Genomic DNA, 18,937 nt, shown 5'->3' with positions numbered 1-18,937 from the left:
GTCACAAAGCAATTTTTGAATCTTATATACAGTAGGGCTTAATTTCTAAGATTAGAAGAGCCGGAGCCCTATGGAAGACCGTCAGCAAAGAGGAAAAAGAGTAAATAAATAAATAAAATTACTATTAAAACTCATTAATAATTTTAAAATCAAATAATTAATTATCATCAAATTAATTAATAGCTATTTAATTAATGTTTAGAAATTGTTATTTAATCAATAAGTATTATATAATTAATTAATAATAATAATTTAATTGATAATTATTAGATAATTAATTATTATTTACTGAATTAATTAAAGATTGAGGTAATTAAATAAAATGTAAAGAGATAAATTGAAATTTAATAAGCGATTTTTAATATAATTTTATTGTTAAAATAAAATTTTCGAAGTGCCACAGCCGCGTATTTCCAAACCCTACCCCACTTTTCGAATTTTTGACGTCATGGAGAAATCGACTAGTTTCGCCTGGATGGTAATTCCTGAGCATGCGCTGAAGGGCGAGAAGTAACATAAACAGAACTTTGCCTTCAACTTGTAAACAGTGTTAAGTATATTGTCTGAAAGTGCATTCGTTTATGCAATTGCATAATTTTACTGTTTCTGTAATAAGAAAACTTTATTCAGATAAAATTTACTTTAATATTATTATCTTGGTATAGGATTATACGAAATGCTGAATACTCTAGGTACTATCGTAATCTTCGCATAATCATTCCACATTGTATTTTGCCTTATCATTGTAAAATGTATTGTATTATAAAGATTAAAGCAAAGCAAATTACTTTGTTAGAAATGTGAATGTTCTAACTGATTTTTCTTTTTTTATTACTCCTTATTTGGATTTTCATCCGCAGAGAACCCGTTGGCGCTTCGGGAAAGAACCAGTTGGCGCCGTTGCATTTTTACTCGCCAAGCTCTCGTTTCATCGGCGATGAGCCGAGCCGCAAACGTGATATTTTGTAAACGTGATTTTTTGTGCATGTAAATTCAAGTTAGCAGACAAAACAATATATTAAGCATATGGTAGTAAAAATTCACAGATAATAAGCATGTAGATGTCAAACTAACTGGTTAAACGTGATATACTAAATAAATTTGTATTAAATTCAAGTAAGCACAGAAAAGAATATATTAAGTATAAGACAATATATAAGCATTTATAACGGAAATAAAAATTCATTTGAAAAATATAAATTAGTATTAATGTACTGAAATTAACCGGTTAAACGTGATAAACGAAAAAAATTTGTCTTAAATTCCAGTTAATACAAAAAACAATACATTTCTTACACCAGCAGTGTTTGCTAATTTTGATGACCATGGTGATGCATCAAACTATTCTGTCATCTTAGATAATCGATGATATTTTTTATTTCAATTTAATCATCTATTTATGTCACACCAGCCGTACTCTGAAAGGTTATTGTTAAAATTTAAGCCAGAAAATTGATTTATTCTCATTTTAGATGACAATAACCAATAATAAAAATAAAAGCATTACTTAGTTAAATTGCTGGTTCTTAGAGCTGTTAATAATTAAGAACACAACGTGAACAGCCGTGTTACAAATTAGCATTCACCCCTCACGCCGTATTTTCTTCCTTTCATCCCGAACCGAGAACCGGCATCTATCTACGAAAATATTTCTATCCATTCGTTGTTAAAAAATTCAGAAAAAATAATAATATAAATCTGCAAATGCGAACAACGACAGTGATAATTCAACAAAATGAACCCAAAAGGAATGGTTGCAAACTTCGAACAAGCGAATAGGATAAATGCGCTGGGTTACCAGGTTTGAACTATTATCGCCAAAGTTGGCGATGTTTACATTTACCGGGTTCTCTGCGGAAGTGCTTTCCATTATTTATTTCTGCTTTGAAAACACATTCATATTTGACAAATAATTATCTCCGCTGAAAATTTTTTGGTTGTTATAAAACTATATTTGTCAGTAATGTAATAAAAACTCACTAATCTACTGCTTCATAGATCAATATAACAACGAATTCAAAAATGTTTTAAAAACATTTCTTTAATCTTTAGTTTGTAGTAGATGAAACTAATGTCACAGAAAAAAAATATTTCAATAAAAGTTCCCCATGTTAATTCAATAGCAAAATTCTTTTTATTTCAGTGAGAAATCCACTTTCAATGCTTATATAACAGAAAAATGTAACATAAGCATTTTAGAAGTTTTAAATATAAGCTAAAGGTTTACTGTACAATTTTATGTAAGGAACGTAATAATTTACTTTCATTCATTTTAAATTGACATATTCCTTTCCAATAGATAACTAAAATTTTTGGCAAGTTAGAGACTTCACTTGAACACACAGTATTCTGTCACTTAAAATATCATTTAATTGTGCTTTTTTATTTAGAAATACATTGGAATTGAAAATACCAAAGGCAAAATGTGTCGCAGATCCAACCTAATTCCTTATTTGGAAATTTTTCAAAAAATTTTCTGTCAGTTTTATCATATGTTGTTTTAAACAAGAAATCTATATTATTTTCTGCAGTAAATTCTGAAAAACATGTTTCTGTTGTTTTTGTTCAATTCTCCTTGCCAAAGTATTAGCTTAGTTTTAAAAGCTTCAATATTGGTGCTCAGTATTAAAATGCTTAGGTTTTTAGAAAATGTTTACTATGTAACTTAGTTTTCCTAATTAATCATTATTAATGAATGAACTTGCTGATGTATGTTTCTTTTCCTCCAAAAATATGTAAACTATATGTCTCAAATCGAAACTACGTCTCAGTATTTTTCTGTGTGAAAACCAACTGATTTTGGTAATAATGTCTCATATACAGAACTTATCTCATTACATGGTATTAAAAAGAGACAACTGTTTAGGATCTTGCCCGTTAATGTAATTAATTGCAGTAATAACATTGCATCTTGTGCAATTTTTTTTATCAATTTGCAACAAGAGCTTTTCTATGTGTCATCATACAGTGATGGAATATTATAGGGGGAGCAATTTTCATTATTAATCCTCTTAGTCCTTTATAATTTCCTGTTAATGCTGTAGCATCATTAGTACAAACTGTGACACAGTGTCTTTAGGTAAGGTTATTCGTTTCAAAATGTCTTAATAATTTCAAATATTTTCTCTCCAGTTGCTTTTCCTTCCCAAATATTACAACATAAAAAATATTCTACTGCGTTATCTTCAAAATCATATCTCAGATAAATGATGAATTGAGACATTTTTATAATGTCGGTAGTGTCATCAAGTTTTATAGTAAAGACTGGATTTTGTATTCTATAGTGTCTGATATGACAGAAATTTGGTGAGAAACGGTATCTTTTTTTTAATGCTATTGTTTTTAAATCATTAATATATTTTCTGTATGCATAAATGATGTCATTTTAATTGCTGAAGGAAGAATGAGTGATTCTCCAATTGTATGAGGTTTTTAAATTTTTTGCAATTAAATATGAAACTTTTAAGATGCCTGTAAATCCTTCTCAGGAACTGTTGTATATTTTTTCAAAAATACATTTTAATTTTTCATGCTGTTAGCTCATTCCTTAAAAACATTCTTCAGATTTATTTACTTAATCTTTATGTTTAGTTTCTGGGGTACTTTTCAGTTTCACTGGTGCAAATATACAATATATACATAAAAAATGTTAACAAACGTAAGTTCTAAGAATTTTTTATTTTGAAGGTATAAACATTTTAATATCTTTTAAAATTTTGTAAAAAGCCAATAAATAAAGATAATAAATTTATAAAAAGACATTAAGAATTTACTATGTTTTCATGGTTCAACATCCTGATTCGCCAGTTCGTATCACGTGACACCACGTGATCTCATCTCACATACACTACGCTACAAAAATCTAATTCTCTCAGAAACTATCTACATTAATTTCAAGTTAAATCTTAATTTGGAATACAAGTTTATTATTTCAATTCATACAAATAACTTACTCTGAAATTATGTAAAACCGCAGTGCTTTACTTCGCTACTGCATTCTCATTAGAATTGATGAATTTAACCCTTGATTTCGCCTTTTCTATATTTTTGCCATCAGGTGAGTGGTGTGATTGTAGTCTAACTGAATTAACGTGAATGATCTTGGGGTATAAAATTTAATTATCTTGTGAAAATTCTATGTAGTTGTATGCCAGTATTGAAAGAAACAATCAATCTGATAAGAAATGGCTGTGAAGTGTTTTGAAAATGTTAAAAAAAAAAAAAAAATTTAAAATGTTTTGAAAATGAGGCGTTGAAGGTTGACATCAGTTGTACCATTGTTGGCGACTTTATTGTTTGCAGCGGCAAAATGGGAAAAGTACCGTTTCTAAATGTGTTTTTAATTTCGCAGGTTTCATGCATTCCACGTGCCAAGTTTTCACTGCATTTAACACACATGGGTATTCATTTTCCATTGATAATGCAACATGTAAAACAGTATAAAATAAACTCTTCTTGATATTTACTCAATTTTTTTTTTTTTTTTTTTTAGAAGTAGAAAGAGAGCCAATGGTTTCATTTTTGTTTGCATTTTCATTAACAGTTTTTCTCTACTTTTATTTGATGTAGGTCCATCCATCCCATTTCTCTTGGTTCACTAGAGATTTGGGGCCATTTAACCATCATGAACAAAATTGCAACTAAAACAAAATCGTTTTTATTATCCTTCGAGATACTACTGAATTTTCCAATGCTTAGAAAATACAGTCAAAAGTCGTTAATCTGGACTCATTGGGACTTCCGCGTTTCTGGATTATAGATCATCAGTTTAAATCTCGTAAGATGGCATGCAGAAATTCTAAAATTAAAAATATGAAACCATAATTTATGAAATTAAGAACAATTATGATCTAAAGAGTATCAAAATTAACAAAAAAAAAAAAAAAAAGGCTTAATATTTATTTGTTTACTTTATTAAACATTTCTTTCAATGTAAGTTGTTTAAGTTGCTTCGTTTTATGTGATAATAATTTCTCTTTAATTCTATAAACAGACATAAGTTCTTGTTCAGTTACAAAGTTCCGCTGTTCAAGTCCCGTAATTGCTGTGCCGAGAATACCGACTAACTTGTCAATCAAAATTTTTTCGTTTTCACTAACCTCTCTGTCACCTTCTTCATATCTTTATCCATTTTTTGCAGCAATTCCACTTTTTGTTTGATGGACATCGAAACATACTTTCATTTTGTAGATCCTTTGGGAGCTCCAGCATCGGAAATTCTATTTGACATAATCGAAAGTTCAAGTTTACTTTTATAAAATTGCTCTTACAGTCTGAAAAAAGTAATAAGCTGGATCTAGTTCGAAGATGAAGGAACAAAGTAATCAACATTAACTGAAATAGATAATTACATAATTTTAGCTTATACCATCCGTTATACATTAAACGCGCACGCGAAAACGTATTCTGCACTTGCGCACACGCATATGCGCAGTCGTAAAGGTCTTACGCGCACGCGTAAATGCCTATGCACATGCGTCAACACGGCGCATGCGCAGAAAGTTTTTAGCTTTGAGGTCCGGATTATGGGTGTCCGAATTAACGACTTTTGACTGTATTATGTGCTTACTTGACAACAAATTTGATTAGAAATAAGAAACATAGTTTATAAATGATGCGTACTACAATTACAAATTGCATGCAGGACACTACTAAGATAGCCAAAAAACTACATCTTAGCTGCGCGTATGCAATTGCTTTGAAATTTGATTCGAGCTGTTTGGAAATCATCAAAAATAACACATAAATCAAGTGGAAAGCAATAAAATCAAAATTAAAATATGGAAATGTTTAATTTAAAATTCCTGGCAAATGTTAAAAAACATCCAAAATTCTCTTCAAATTCCGTATATCTTTTATTGTCAAATAAATTTCTTTGAATTTGGTCTTTGAATTTTACTATTGGTCGCGTTGCCGGTGGCACCCATGGTGCTGTAGCCAAGTCAAGTGCAGGTCATCGGTGACCCCCACGGCAATCAACATGTTAAAATAAACCATCACAAGAAAAACCAAAAACGTAGTATAAAAGAACAAGAAAGGTGAGGAATCCAACCAACTTTAACATAATATCTTCAAGAAGAGCTATGTCGAATTTAATTACATTTCCACATCTAAAACAAAATCCTTGCTTTTCTGTATCCAGAATCAGCTGATGAATCATTTCAATATATTTTTTATCTTAATAGTTCACCAAAAAATTCTAGTCCTCCTCAAAGCGAAGGAAAATCATTGAAAATATCTTCGGATTTAAAAATATTTTTCTAATCTCAAAAGAATGAAAAAAAAAAAAAAGAAAGAAAGAAAGAAAAAGAAACGAAAACATGCCCTTAAAAATGTAGACAAAATTAAAATCCTGCAGTGAAAATCTTTGAAAGTTCAAAATAATTTTAATACAAAACTTTACTAGAACCTCTTATCAAACAGCAGCAGCAAAGGAAAATGGGGGGGGGGAGAAGTAAAATCATTAAAAATATCTTCCAATTTAAAAAGATTTCACTAGTCTAAACAGGATTTTATCAAGTTAATGTGAATTTCAATTTTTATTCTTTCTAAAAAATTGGTTCTAAATTTCTTTCTTTATATATTTACTAATCAATTTTTAACAGCATAATGCAAAAAAAATTTTGGAAGGATTATAAATTTTCCTTTTAAAAAATTATTTGTATATACATAGTCCAAACACATCTGTATACAATGGAATACGTTTAACGTGAAATATCGGCTAACAAACACGAAATAATGCAACGGTCCTGACAAACTACTACATATTTTCATGCATTTTGTTTCTCTTAACATAAAATAAAAATTGCTAAACACGAAAAGATATCCTTTCTGGAAATGAACAAAATACAGAAAAGACTGGCATTACAGGCAAGATTTAAGCGGGGTGTGAAATGAAAGAGAGGTGGTTTCACAAGTTTCGTAGAAAAGAGGCTAATTTGGCTTTGAAATACCCTTGGAATAGCCTGTGACACGAGCCAGTTTTGTTTATCTACGGTACTTTCGCCTTCCACGTCTACAAACACAACACAAACATCTCATCTCTCATCAGATAGCTTTGGAATTCGGTGATGAGTACATGGCAGTGTGAGTAAAAATTAGCGAGTTTGGCTCATATGTTGCACTGCATAGAATTCAGCGACTCCAAGGATAAATGAAAATTATTTTCATTACACACGATTCTCAAAAGTATCAGATTCTTTGGCGCCAAAAGAAATGGAGAATTAGGATATTGAAACTGAGCTGACACTTAAATATTTGAGAAAGTTTTTGTACTAATGAACTGTCCTACTGTACTATCGGAAGAATTCGTTGCAGTAGTTTATGATAATGTGTGTACAGCCCCAATTATGGCAGACAAAGTTATTTTGGAGTTTGTTCAAAGCTAAAAAGATACCATTGATGCAGATTCTGATGACGAAAATAAAATGAATGCAGTACCTGTTCCCACGTCATCCGAAATGAGGAATATCATAAAAAGTATGGACAGTTATTTAGACGCACATTCCAATGGTGAAATGAATAACAAAATGTTTGACATTAAACGATTTGATACTAAAAAAGACAATGCAAAGAAAAATATCAGATTATTTTCCCAAAACTCAATAAATGTTTTGTTTTTCAAAAACTTCAAAATTTTGTATTAAATTCCATTAAGTTCTTGTGGATGTTTTTGTTCCATTGGTTTTTATTAAATACATGCATACATACATATCTATGTAAATAAAATGTACTCTAATAAGCTTAATTTTGTTGAATATATGCTTTTTTTTTCTTTTCAATATTCTTTAACACGAAAAAATATTTCAGTCTCCTCAGTTTTGTGTTAAATGATTTTCATTGCATATCTGTTGCACATAAATCCCTTTTTTACATAAAATATAAATGTATGTATAAAATAACTAAATAAAATTCTAAAGGAAGTTTAATTAGCAACTATGAAATCTTAAAAAAGTACATAGTATGAAATTTATAATGGCAAACATTAAAAATCATTACATTAAAAATTAAGTAAATAAAATTTAAATTATAGAATGTACTTTATAAAATTAATAATAAGTGGTTAAAAATATTTTTTTTAATTACTTAAAACATGGAAGTTATTTGGCAGAGATTGTTGCATATAAATTTACTACTTCAAATTTTCAGATTACTATTCATATTTAAGGTCTCAACTTGCAGTCTTAATCCACATAACAACCATTGTAAAAATCACCTGTTATCATATTCCAAAGATCAGCAGCATACATTTTTTCAAAATTGTGCATAATATTAAATATTGGCTTTTGATAATCAAGTTGATACAAATAAGATGAACTGTTTTTATGGTTTTAGACTAGTAGTTTATTCTTCCATTCACTTATTACAATATTTCATTTTTTATATGGTTGGCTATCCAAAATTTCAAGAGCTTTCCAGAAATTTTTTTGTTGAGTTTTTACTGTACATACATTTCAGCATTTACATTGTCAAAATTGCACAGACACATACTTGAAGTGAATTTACTTTTACAGCTAAACATAGGAACTGGAAAACAAAAAAGTAATTATTCGGAGATTGTATTTCTTTTTCGTTCATGAAAATCAAAGTTCATTACACAAACATGCATTCACACTGTACAAGCATGTATGGAAATTCTTAATTCATTCAATAATCGTGATAATTGATTACACATTTAGTAAATAAATCAGAAAATATTTTAATGTATAACAAATGAATAAAGTAGTTAAGCTTTTATAAAGCAGAGCATAATACCACAGTTACGAAGATATTTAATGTTATAAAGTTAGGTAATTTAGTAAATTTTAGTTGTTCACCAAAGCAATGAATTATGAAGTTCCTTGTATATCTTTATAAATGAACTTTTTTGCTGTTTTAAGCAATTAAACAACTGTTCAAGTTATTTTAATAATTTTGAAATATATACACTAAAAGAAACATTAAAATGTATTAATCTGTTTGTCAACCTTGATTTTGATTTTGGCACGAAAGTCTGCAGAATGCTTCGTAGTTTTTAAGCACATAGAGGCACTGCAATTCTTTCTTATTCCTTGATCTGCAGTTTTCTGCAATTGTTTTCTTTATTTAAATTGCTGTATGGGGATGTTTCCATAACCGGCACTTGGCGAAATTGCGGATTTGTTTACATCGGAAGTGAGCGTACATGCGCCAGAATATGGTAACCCTGATAATTGTTGCAACCCACACAGGAAATTTTCCTGAAGGAGGAAAAGGGAAATTTTCTGTTTACTTTTCGAACATTACGATAAGAGAAAATAAAGTTTGAAAGTCGCAAATCATTATTAGTTCATATTTTCGCAAAACGTTTATGGGGTTTATTTTTCGAACATTACTGTAAAAGAAAATAAAGTTTTTTTATATTTTCGCAACGAACATTACGGATTATTACGGTAAAAGAAAATAAAGTTTTTTATATTTTCGCAAAACGTTTATGGGGTTTGGGGAGTTAAAAAATGCAGCAAATTATTATTATTATTATTAACATAACAAAATGTTCCTTTTTTAGGTATTATATATGTTATAAATATTGCTATTGCCATGAAGACAAACTGGGCAAAGTTAAAATGATACCAACAACAACAGCATTTAATTTATTATAGCTTTTTTCTTACTTTTACTAGAATTCTAATGATAAAATGATTAGTGCATTTAAATACATATTAAATGAAAATATTAAAATAGATATGGAGATGCATTAAATATGATTTGGACTAATTTAATTATGTATTCTTACATATATAGCTATGCACATTTAATTTTTCTCAATAAAAATAATTAAGCTATCCTTATTATTTTTATATGTCTATACATTTTTTAACTCTGCACATAGCTACTTAGAAAGAAAGATATATGGGTAGGATATAAGAAGATAAAAATTATTAATCTTCCCTTCAAAGTCAAATGGATATAGCTGTAGTATATGATTTCAAAAAAAGTAAATCATTAGAATATTAAGCTGAAAATATAAGTCTGAAAGAAAGAGATTTTTCTTAAATTCAAACTGTGCACAAAACATTTCAGATGCATTCAAACTCTGAACTGGAACATGTTAATTTACTGTTGTGGAACTAATATGAAAACAATATTGTTGACAGTATAGTAGTGTACCACCAAAGAATTTATGCTGGGAGAAGAAGCAAAGCTTCGATGACACCACAAAGCCAAATGATAACTGCCTTAATTTTTACTCTTTTTATGCATAAAATGTCATAGTTGTTAGTATCTCATTAAAATGTATTTTCTAATAATATAATGATTTGCAAATGATGGAAATTTACTTGTCATTAAAACATTTTGTTCTAAACATGCTTCAGCTTATCAAAGAAGTTAAAGCTATTCCAACCTATTCCCCATATTAAAGTTTTTTTGATTAAATCAGGTTCATGTCTAATGCATCAAAAATATAAATAAACTTTCTTTAGTATTTGTCAAACATCAGTTCTCATGGCCTTAAATTGGATGCAAGATTTATTTCACAAAGTTATGTTTCACTTATGGGGCAAAACTTTTTAATTTGTTATTTGAATCTGTTACATTAGTCTTTATTTTAAAGAATATATTGTATGTCATATGGCCATGAAGGCAACCTGGTTAAAGTAGAAATGAAATCAAACTTTCTAATTAATGTGATTTGAAGCCATTGTGTTATACTTCGAGGAATATGTTATATGGTAAATATGTGTGCTCATGTTTTTCCTGGAAAGGGCATAACATTTTTTTACAGAAATAAGTTACCAACCTAAATCTATTGTCATGGCAATTAAATTTTTCTGAAAGAGCAGGATTATTTATAAGCCAAGTGCTAAACCTTTGTATTGTTACCCTGATCATGAAATTTTAAATGGTGATTTAATTTCTTTTTTCAGGTTGAACTGCCCTTCAATGAAAGCTTTTGCTCGATGTGTGGCCTGTAATAGCAATAAATGGGACTTTTGTGAACTGAAATCTGTTAGGCTTTCCAAAATCCAGAAAGGTAAAGTTTAACTTTTTATTTAAGCCTAATGTTCTTAAAATATATTAGAATATCCATAGGTGACATTTGATTATTGTTTAATAAAGACACCATAGCAAAATAAGCTGATTGAATCACCAAATTTGTAACTTGTAACTTTTAAATATATCCAGACTGTCTGCTTTAATAAGGAAGTAACATACAGTGCATATATAGTAGTGTTTTGATTTTCATTTATCATTTTATTCTGTTTTAAGTATGTTCAGCAATGCTCCAACATAAGGTATTCCAATTTATATGAGCTTTAAGTCGTACAGCTCCTTATTTTATTTTGCATATTTATACTTGTTGTTTTGAAATTGTCAATAATTCATAAAATGCTGATGAACAAAACATTACTATGCCTATATATATGAATTAGCTTTAATGAAATAAGAAGCATCAAAGTATATGCTAATTGCCATAAAACTCCATACCCTTCTTCAAAACAGTACTTCAGTTATAACTGTGTTAACAGACGATGCAGTTGTTCAACATTTTTATACACTGTGCTGTTACTTTCATACTTTGGTTCAGGAAAGTAAATGGGATTTGATATTCTATATTTCTTCTTTTTTCCACACATTATAATTATGAATCGAGTTATCAGAAAAGAATAATTAATTTTATGAAACCATTAGCATCAGAATAACTCCATTTCTTGCACATGTACTTTTTGTTTCCAATGGTGGATGCTTGCCTATGCCGGCATTGGCCACTCCTAAAATCAGATATGGTGATCTATTATGGAGGCACCTAATAGGCAGGCCACCTTTGCCTCCTATGAAGGGACAGATAATTTACATCCATGCCTTGTTCGTTATTCGAACCCGGGTCCCTCAGTATTGTACTCAGGCTTCCCTAATCACTATACCATCCGGGCAGCTACGACTTTATTTTAATATGCTATTTTGTATTGATATGTAATATGAAAAATACATTTTTATTATGTATTTTTTAAAACAAGTGCTTTTTAGTCATTGGTTCTATTTAACTAGAATTCACATGTATTGTTTTATATGCAAAATAAATACGACCCAGACTGATTGGAATCTGACTTCAGAGCTTTCGCTCGTCGCATCTGTCACATAGCTTCAGAGCTATAACTGTGTTATATTTAATTTTTAGTACTTAAATATTAATTTGTTAAAGTTAAAAAGTAATAAAGCTGAAGAATGTCAATGTGATATATTTCTTAACAATAATGTGCAGTAGTCCCTCTTTAAAAATGGTTTTGATTATCTGCAGACAATAAAAATTGAGAAAGTTATGAAAATTAGATTATTTTGTTGAATTCAAATTGTCCAAATGATAAAGATATACAGTCAAAAGTCGTTAATTCGGACACCCATAATCCGGAATGATCTATAATCCGGACCTCAAAGCTACAAACTTTCTGCATGCGTTGCGTTCATGCGTTGCGTTCACGCATGCGCACAGGCGTTTAAGAGTGCGCGTAAGACCTTTACGGCTGCGAATATGTTTGTGCACATGCGCGTTTAATGCGTAAGGGAGGTATAAGCTAAGCTAAAATTATCTGATTCAGTTAATGTTGCACATTGCATTGCTCCTTAATCTTTGAATTGGATCCTGCTTATTATTTTTTGCAGACTTTTAGAACAATTTCATAAAAGTAAGCTTGAACTTTCGATTATGTCAAATAGAATTTCCGATATATATTTACTAATATGTAATTTATATCTACAAAGCGAAAGTATGTTCTGAAATTCGAAATCTGTTTATCAATTTTACGCCGCGGATTGGAAGTTGATCTGTCAGCACTATCCTTATCTTCAGGGCACATGTTTTTATTTTATTTGGCTTATAATTCCTTACTAAGTATAGTATTTCATGTCTATGTACTCCGTCTTTGATATGATTTAAATCAAGTTCCTCGTCATTATAATTCGCTTTCGATAGTGAAGAAAGTGACCCAGAGGTTATTGAAAACGAAAACATTTCCATTGACAAATTAGTCGGTATTCTCAACACAGCAATTATAGGACTTGAACAGCGGAACTTTGTAACTAAACGAGAAATTATGTCTGTTTAATAGAATTAAAGAGAAAGTGTTATCACATGAAACGAAGCAACTTACATTGAAATAAAGTAAACAAATAAATATTAAGCTTTTTCTTTTTGTAAATTTTGATACCCTTTAGATCATAATTGTTCTTTATTTCATAAATTATGGTTTCATATTTTTAATTTTGTAATTTCTGCATGCCATCTTACCAGATTTAAACTGATGATCTATAATCCGGAAAAATCGATAATCCGGAATCGCCGAAGCCCCGACGAGTCCGGATTAACGACTTTTGACTGTACTTGCATATAAATCACTTCTGCATATGATTGAAGCTTTGCAATATGTGCTTGTTAACTTCAGTTGTCTATAGTATTATTATTATGACAGTTTAACACTTGATATTTGCAGCACATTACTTCAGATTAGAACTATAGGATAAAATGTAGTTGAAAACTTTGGGAGGTTATAAATGAAATAAACGCAGAAGAAATTAACTCAAGCCATTACTATTGTGAATGAATAACAGAGCAGTTAGAAAATTTATTATAATTCAGAATTAATGTTTAGTACTGGCAAAGAGAAAGTGAATAGTGTATTAAGTCAGATAGTTTTCACAATAGAAATATTAACTTAAATAAAAAGAACAAAACTATAAATTTTCCCTCATTAATTATTAATATTTTTATTATGTTTCATTATTAAACATGTTTATTACTTGTGTATCCTGCCAAATAGACTGGCTGCATGGAAGTTTTCATAATTTTCTCTATGTGTGACATGAATTTATGCATCCAAAATGCTAACCTTTGTATGCAACACTCACTCATTTCTAATGCTTTAAAGTCCCAATACTCGTTTAATTTAGCATTTGCAGTATCAGCGTTGTTACACTATGAGTATTACTAATATTTTAATTCAGTGCTGCTTTCTAATTACTTTCACATTTATTTTATTCAATAAATAAATTAACTAAAATATAAAATTCATTGTGAATCGATTTTGTAATTATTTATGTTTATAATTTTTATCCCTTCCAGCTGATTAGGTGTGCAGAAGCAGCAGACTTGTAAATGTGAAGGAGCTATTTGCTTAGTTATGCAGTAGAATTCACCACCCTGCGGCAAGCTTCATTAAAGCTGTGAACAGCCAAGCTAACCATCTTCAGGGCAAGTAGCTGCATCAAGCAAACCCAGTGACATTCCAAAGAGGAATGTCAGTCAAAATAAAAACTTAATACCTAAATCTCGGAAAATCAGACAATTAAGCCACAAATCTTGTGACCAATTTTTCAGTTGCTGTGCTTAGTGCGATAAAGTTATAGGCAATAAACTGAAAAGCTATGGCAGGTATTCTATTGTACCCTTTAATGAAATCAATTTAAAGCAAGCTTATCATATGATAAGCAAAATGATTGTATCATTGGATGGTAATGATTGCATTGCTGGGTATGCAGGCTATGGTTCTACAATGAGCCAAATGTAATATCTCAGTATGCTGTGACTATTAAAATTATAAATTATGTATTATTACTTCATATTGGTCATTATGTTCCAAAATAAATGCTCTTTTTATATAGAACTATATAAATGTAGAAAATCTGAGAAGTTAATTTTATATGGAAAGCCTTCGTGCAAAATTAATAGCATCTTGTTAATTTCATATATGTTTTGTGAAAGTAATTGCTGCTGAATCTAGAATTAATGCATTATCTGAGATTTGAGACAAAGTTTGTCAAATTAGAAGATAGTGAAATAGATAAATAGGAAATGAAACATGAAATTTATATATTTAATATTGAAATAAATATCTCAGTAAAGTGGCTGTATGTAAAGTATAATGATGCAATTTTTATAATTTTTTACTAAAATGCTAAAATTATGTGCTATGAAAATTTTATTTTCATTAATATTTATAATTTTTTCCTCGCAAATTTTTATCCAAGGTGTATATGTTTTAGCTATTTTAGATTTTTCTGTTTTAATGTTAAAAATATCTTCTTTATCAGCATTACATTAAAATCCATCTCATAATCATTTGAAAATGAAGGAAATTTCATTCTTTTCAATAGTTTAAGAATATTTTCATAAAACATAATTATAGAAAAAATGAACTGATACATTTTTAGTTATATATATGTAAAGAAAGTTTTTTAGAAGGATCCTTTTTTCCATACCAGAAACATTTCATGAGCTGTAATATGTAATATTAGTTGGCCTAATATGTAAAAGGAATGTTTAATCAAATTATTTTTATTATACTTTTATAAATATCACTATAATTTTAAGAGTTATTGAATTTAAAAGTGAAAGAAAAAGCTACAGTTATTTCAAGACTCTTTAATAAAACAATTCTTTATTCTTGTATTCTCGTATGAAAATTTTCTGTATATTTAACATAAAATTGTATGCATGTAAATAAATTTTTTAATTTATTATTATCATTCTGTTAGCTTCAATTTTTATTCTCAATAAATTTGATACATATATTTAATATTCAGCTAAGTTTTATTAACCATGACTGATAAGCATTTTAAATTTCATCCTGTCAAAAAATTTAAAATTCCCTTTTTTTCTTGTAATTTTTTCATACACCTCTCATTTTCTGTTTAATTGTAAATATTGCATACTTATAATTTTATAAAGCATAACTTCCCTTCCCTGAAAAAGCACACAGATTCTTTCTTAATTTAAATTTCAATTACAAGTCTAATGTGAAAATGAATTAGCCAATGGAACAAAATAACACATATGTCTTTAATAGAGGACAACATATCAATAATTCCCTTAGTTTCATTTATCCCATTAGCTTCTTTACCTATTAAAAAAATTCTGATCCCCCCCTCATGGGGGAATCAGAATTTCAGTGTAAAGTCATAAATACCACTAATGCACACATTTACATATACACATTTGCTTCCCCTTAATGTAGTATAAGTAATGTTACTCTTCATTGATAATGTTTATTTTTATTTTAACTTTGCCTGTATTATTCACTTTTAAAATAAGCACAAATTTCTATTCTGTTTTTTTGGTTATCAGTATTTATTTCAAGATTCACACATCTGCAATTTCCAGCTTCATTTATTAAAATATATTATGCATTTTACTCATTATTTACATTATTTATACATTATTACTGGTATTAATCTTATTATCTTTTATGGATTGTAAACTGACTCTGGATGAAGGAAATTTCCATTATTAAATATTTTCTATTAGCTTAAATAAAACATAAATACACACACGCAGAATGTTTGAAATAGGTTTTATGCTTAGTATATTGACTGATCTAAGGATGGAAAAGTTGTACAAATAGAACATGTAATTTTGTAAAATCATTACATTTGTCAAAGTAAGAAATAGGGCAAATATGCAAAATTCTATCTGCAGTGCCAGACTTAATTATCGATGCTCAGGATGGAAATCTCACTTGGTCACCCTATATCGGAATGATCACCATACAAAATGTCAACACAAATATAAAATTAACATTTATTTAATTAAAATTAAATATTTGAATTGATTTGAAAAGCAAGTCTTAAGATTAAGGGGAAAAATTACATTTAGAAAACAAATTTATATTTAAAAATGCTTATTAATCAGCTATTTTTGATGATTTAAAAAATATTGTTAACTTTTCTAAAAATAAAAAAGCTATAACTGTTTTTAGTGAATTTTGACTTACGAAAGTTTGTTTATAGTTTTGTCAAAAATTCATTAACATGTTTAGCTACCGTATGTTCAATGCAAAAAGACTGACAAGCCATTAAATCTTGGCACCTTGTTGATCGAAGATAGCTTTTAATCCACTTCAACTTCAAAAAGCTTCTCTAGCATGGAGCAACTGAAACATACACCGTCCCAAAGATATCTTTAGTGCCAATTATGAGTTAGGGATTGATTCTCCCAATACAGACCACATTTTAGGTTCATTTTTTTTTAATATATACTTAAAAACTTAAGGTTCTTCGGAGGCCTCTCCTCTTACTCAGTGGCCTGTTCTGCTCCCCCTGGTACTCTTCTGCCTAGCCAGAATATGAAAAAGATGCAATACCCTAGCCAAATTTTCCATTGCGGTAATAAAGGAGAAAATTCCTTGCATTCTCCCCCACTTCTAGGGCGACAAGGAAGGTAAGGATCAGTTGCTAAATCCTGATAGTGACATATTATAGGCTACCACATTTTACTTCAGGCGCCAATAGGCAGGGAAAATATACGTTGCCCTCGCCGAGTTTCGAACTCCTAACCTCATGATTTCTAGGCGGGCGGGCTTCCGATTATACCATTAAAGACCGCTTTAAAGAGGAAAAAATACCTATAACTCTTCCTATTAATAATGATTAGTTTTTCTCAGACTTCGTTTGGCTTATTAAATTACGGCAAAGCACTCGAGAGCTATCTGCATTAAGGGAGGGATGCCTTCGTGGAGGACTTTTTAAGGAAAACTGGCTCGTATACACGTCACACATGGGGAAAACCACGAAAACACCCATGCAGCCAGCCCGTTCGCGGGATTCGAACCTCCGACCGAACTACCAGTGTTCAGCGACGTTACCGCTCGGCCGCTGGTGGGCCCCTTGTTTTCCAGTTAATTAATTTAATGTGGCTTCATGTTTTATAGTTTTACTAGCTTTTACCCACGGCTTCGCTCGCGTTAATATCCTTAAATAAGTTTCAACTTCGCGTGAATTTTAAAAATACACTCTGCGTAAAATTTCAGTAAATACTGCCCTTCTTCTATACCTATAGACCGCGGATATTTTGTATTTACGTGGAGTGTATCGCCATGAAATCTAGTAAAACTGCTACGTATATTTTCTTAATGACTGAAAAATTTTTGTGAAAGATGACCCGAAACCCGTAAATCCTGAAGGATTTCAAATAATAAAATTAAACAAGGAAAAATTTATAAATGTTACGCTTTCACGCCTTAATTACTTAACGGATCATCATGAAATTTTCAAGAAATATTTTTGATATATTAGCAGTGGCGTAGCTAGGGTGAGGCTATCTGTCTCTGGGCCCAGCATCCAAGGGGCGCCTTATTGATGCTACGAAATTTTTGAATGAAATGTTTTCCATTTTTGGCACATAGAATGGGGCGCAAATGCTTCAGTTGTCCCCAGGCGCTGGAAACTCTAGCTATGCCCCTGTATATTAGAAAAGGTTATAAATAAAATGTTTATTAAATATTTATTGTCTATAAAATGTTTGCGTGGCTTAAACCACGCAAACATTTTATAGACAAGCCAAGCACCTGTGCGCGCAGACAAACTTTTATATCGTTTAACATTTAATGTTTATACAACGGCAATCATTTTAACTATAAAATTTATTGTATAGTTTAAGTTTCAACTGATAAGTTACATTATATAGCCTATAACCTTTTCTCATCTTTCTTGAAAATTTCATGGTGATCGGTTAAGTAATTAAAAAGTGAAAGGGTAATAAACAAACGCACAAACAAACTCGCATTCGCATTTATAATATTAGTTAGGATTATATAATATTAAAAACAATTTTTTTTCGTTATGACATAATTACGAATAACCTTGCTTTGTTAAGTTCCCCCACTTTAAAGATAACCTCTCATATGCATCGCAAAATACAATTCATCTTTCTGTTATATATACAGGCTGACTCATCTTTAATAAAAATCAAACGAAATAAACCGTATTTATATGGAGCAACAAGGCCAGAAATGGAAAAACAGATAAATCTGTATTTAGTACCAGTGCTCCTGGTAGGCACTTGGAGAGCTTTCTGATTCCAACCACAGAGTATATACCGTTTTACGAATTCAGAGTTTGCAGACATTCACTTCGTGTATCAAACAGCTGACGGCAATGGAGGAGCCACTGTAAGAATGTATGGGAAAAGGTGCCCAACCACATGTGT

This window comes from Stegodyphus dumicola, chromosome 7 (genome assembly GCF_044657685.1).
Source record: "Stegodyphus dumicola isolate Sdum_Otavi_A_Nest chromosome 7, ASM4465768v1".
NCBI classification, from domain to species: domain Eukaryota; kingdom Metazoa; phylum Arthropoda; class Arachnida; order Araneae; family Eresidae; genus Stegodyphus; species Stegodyphus dumicola.
Note: the sequence above shows the minus strand (reverse complement) of the source record.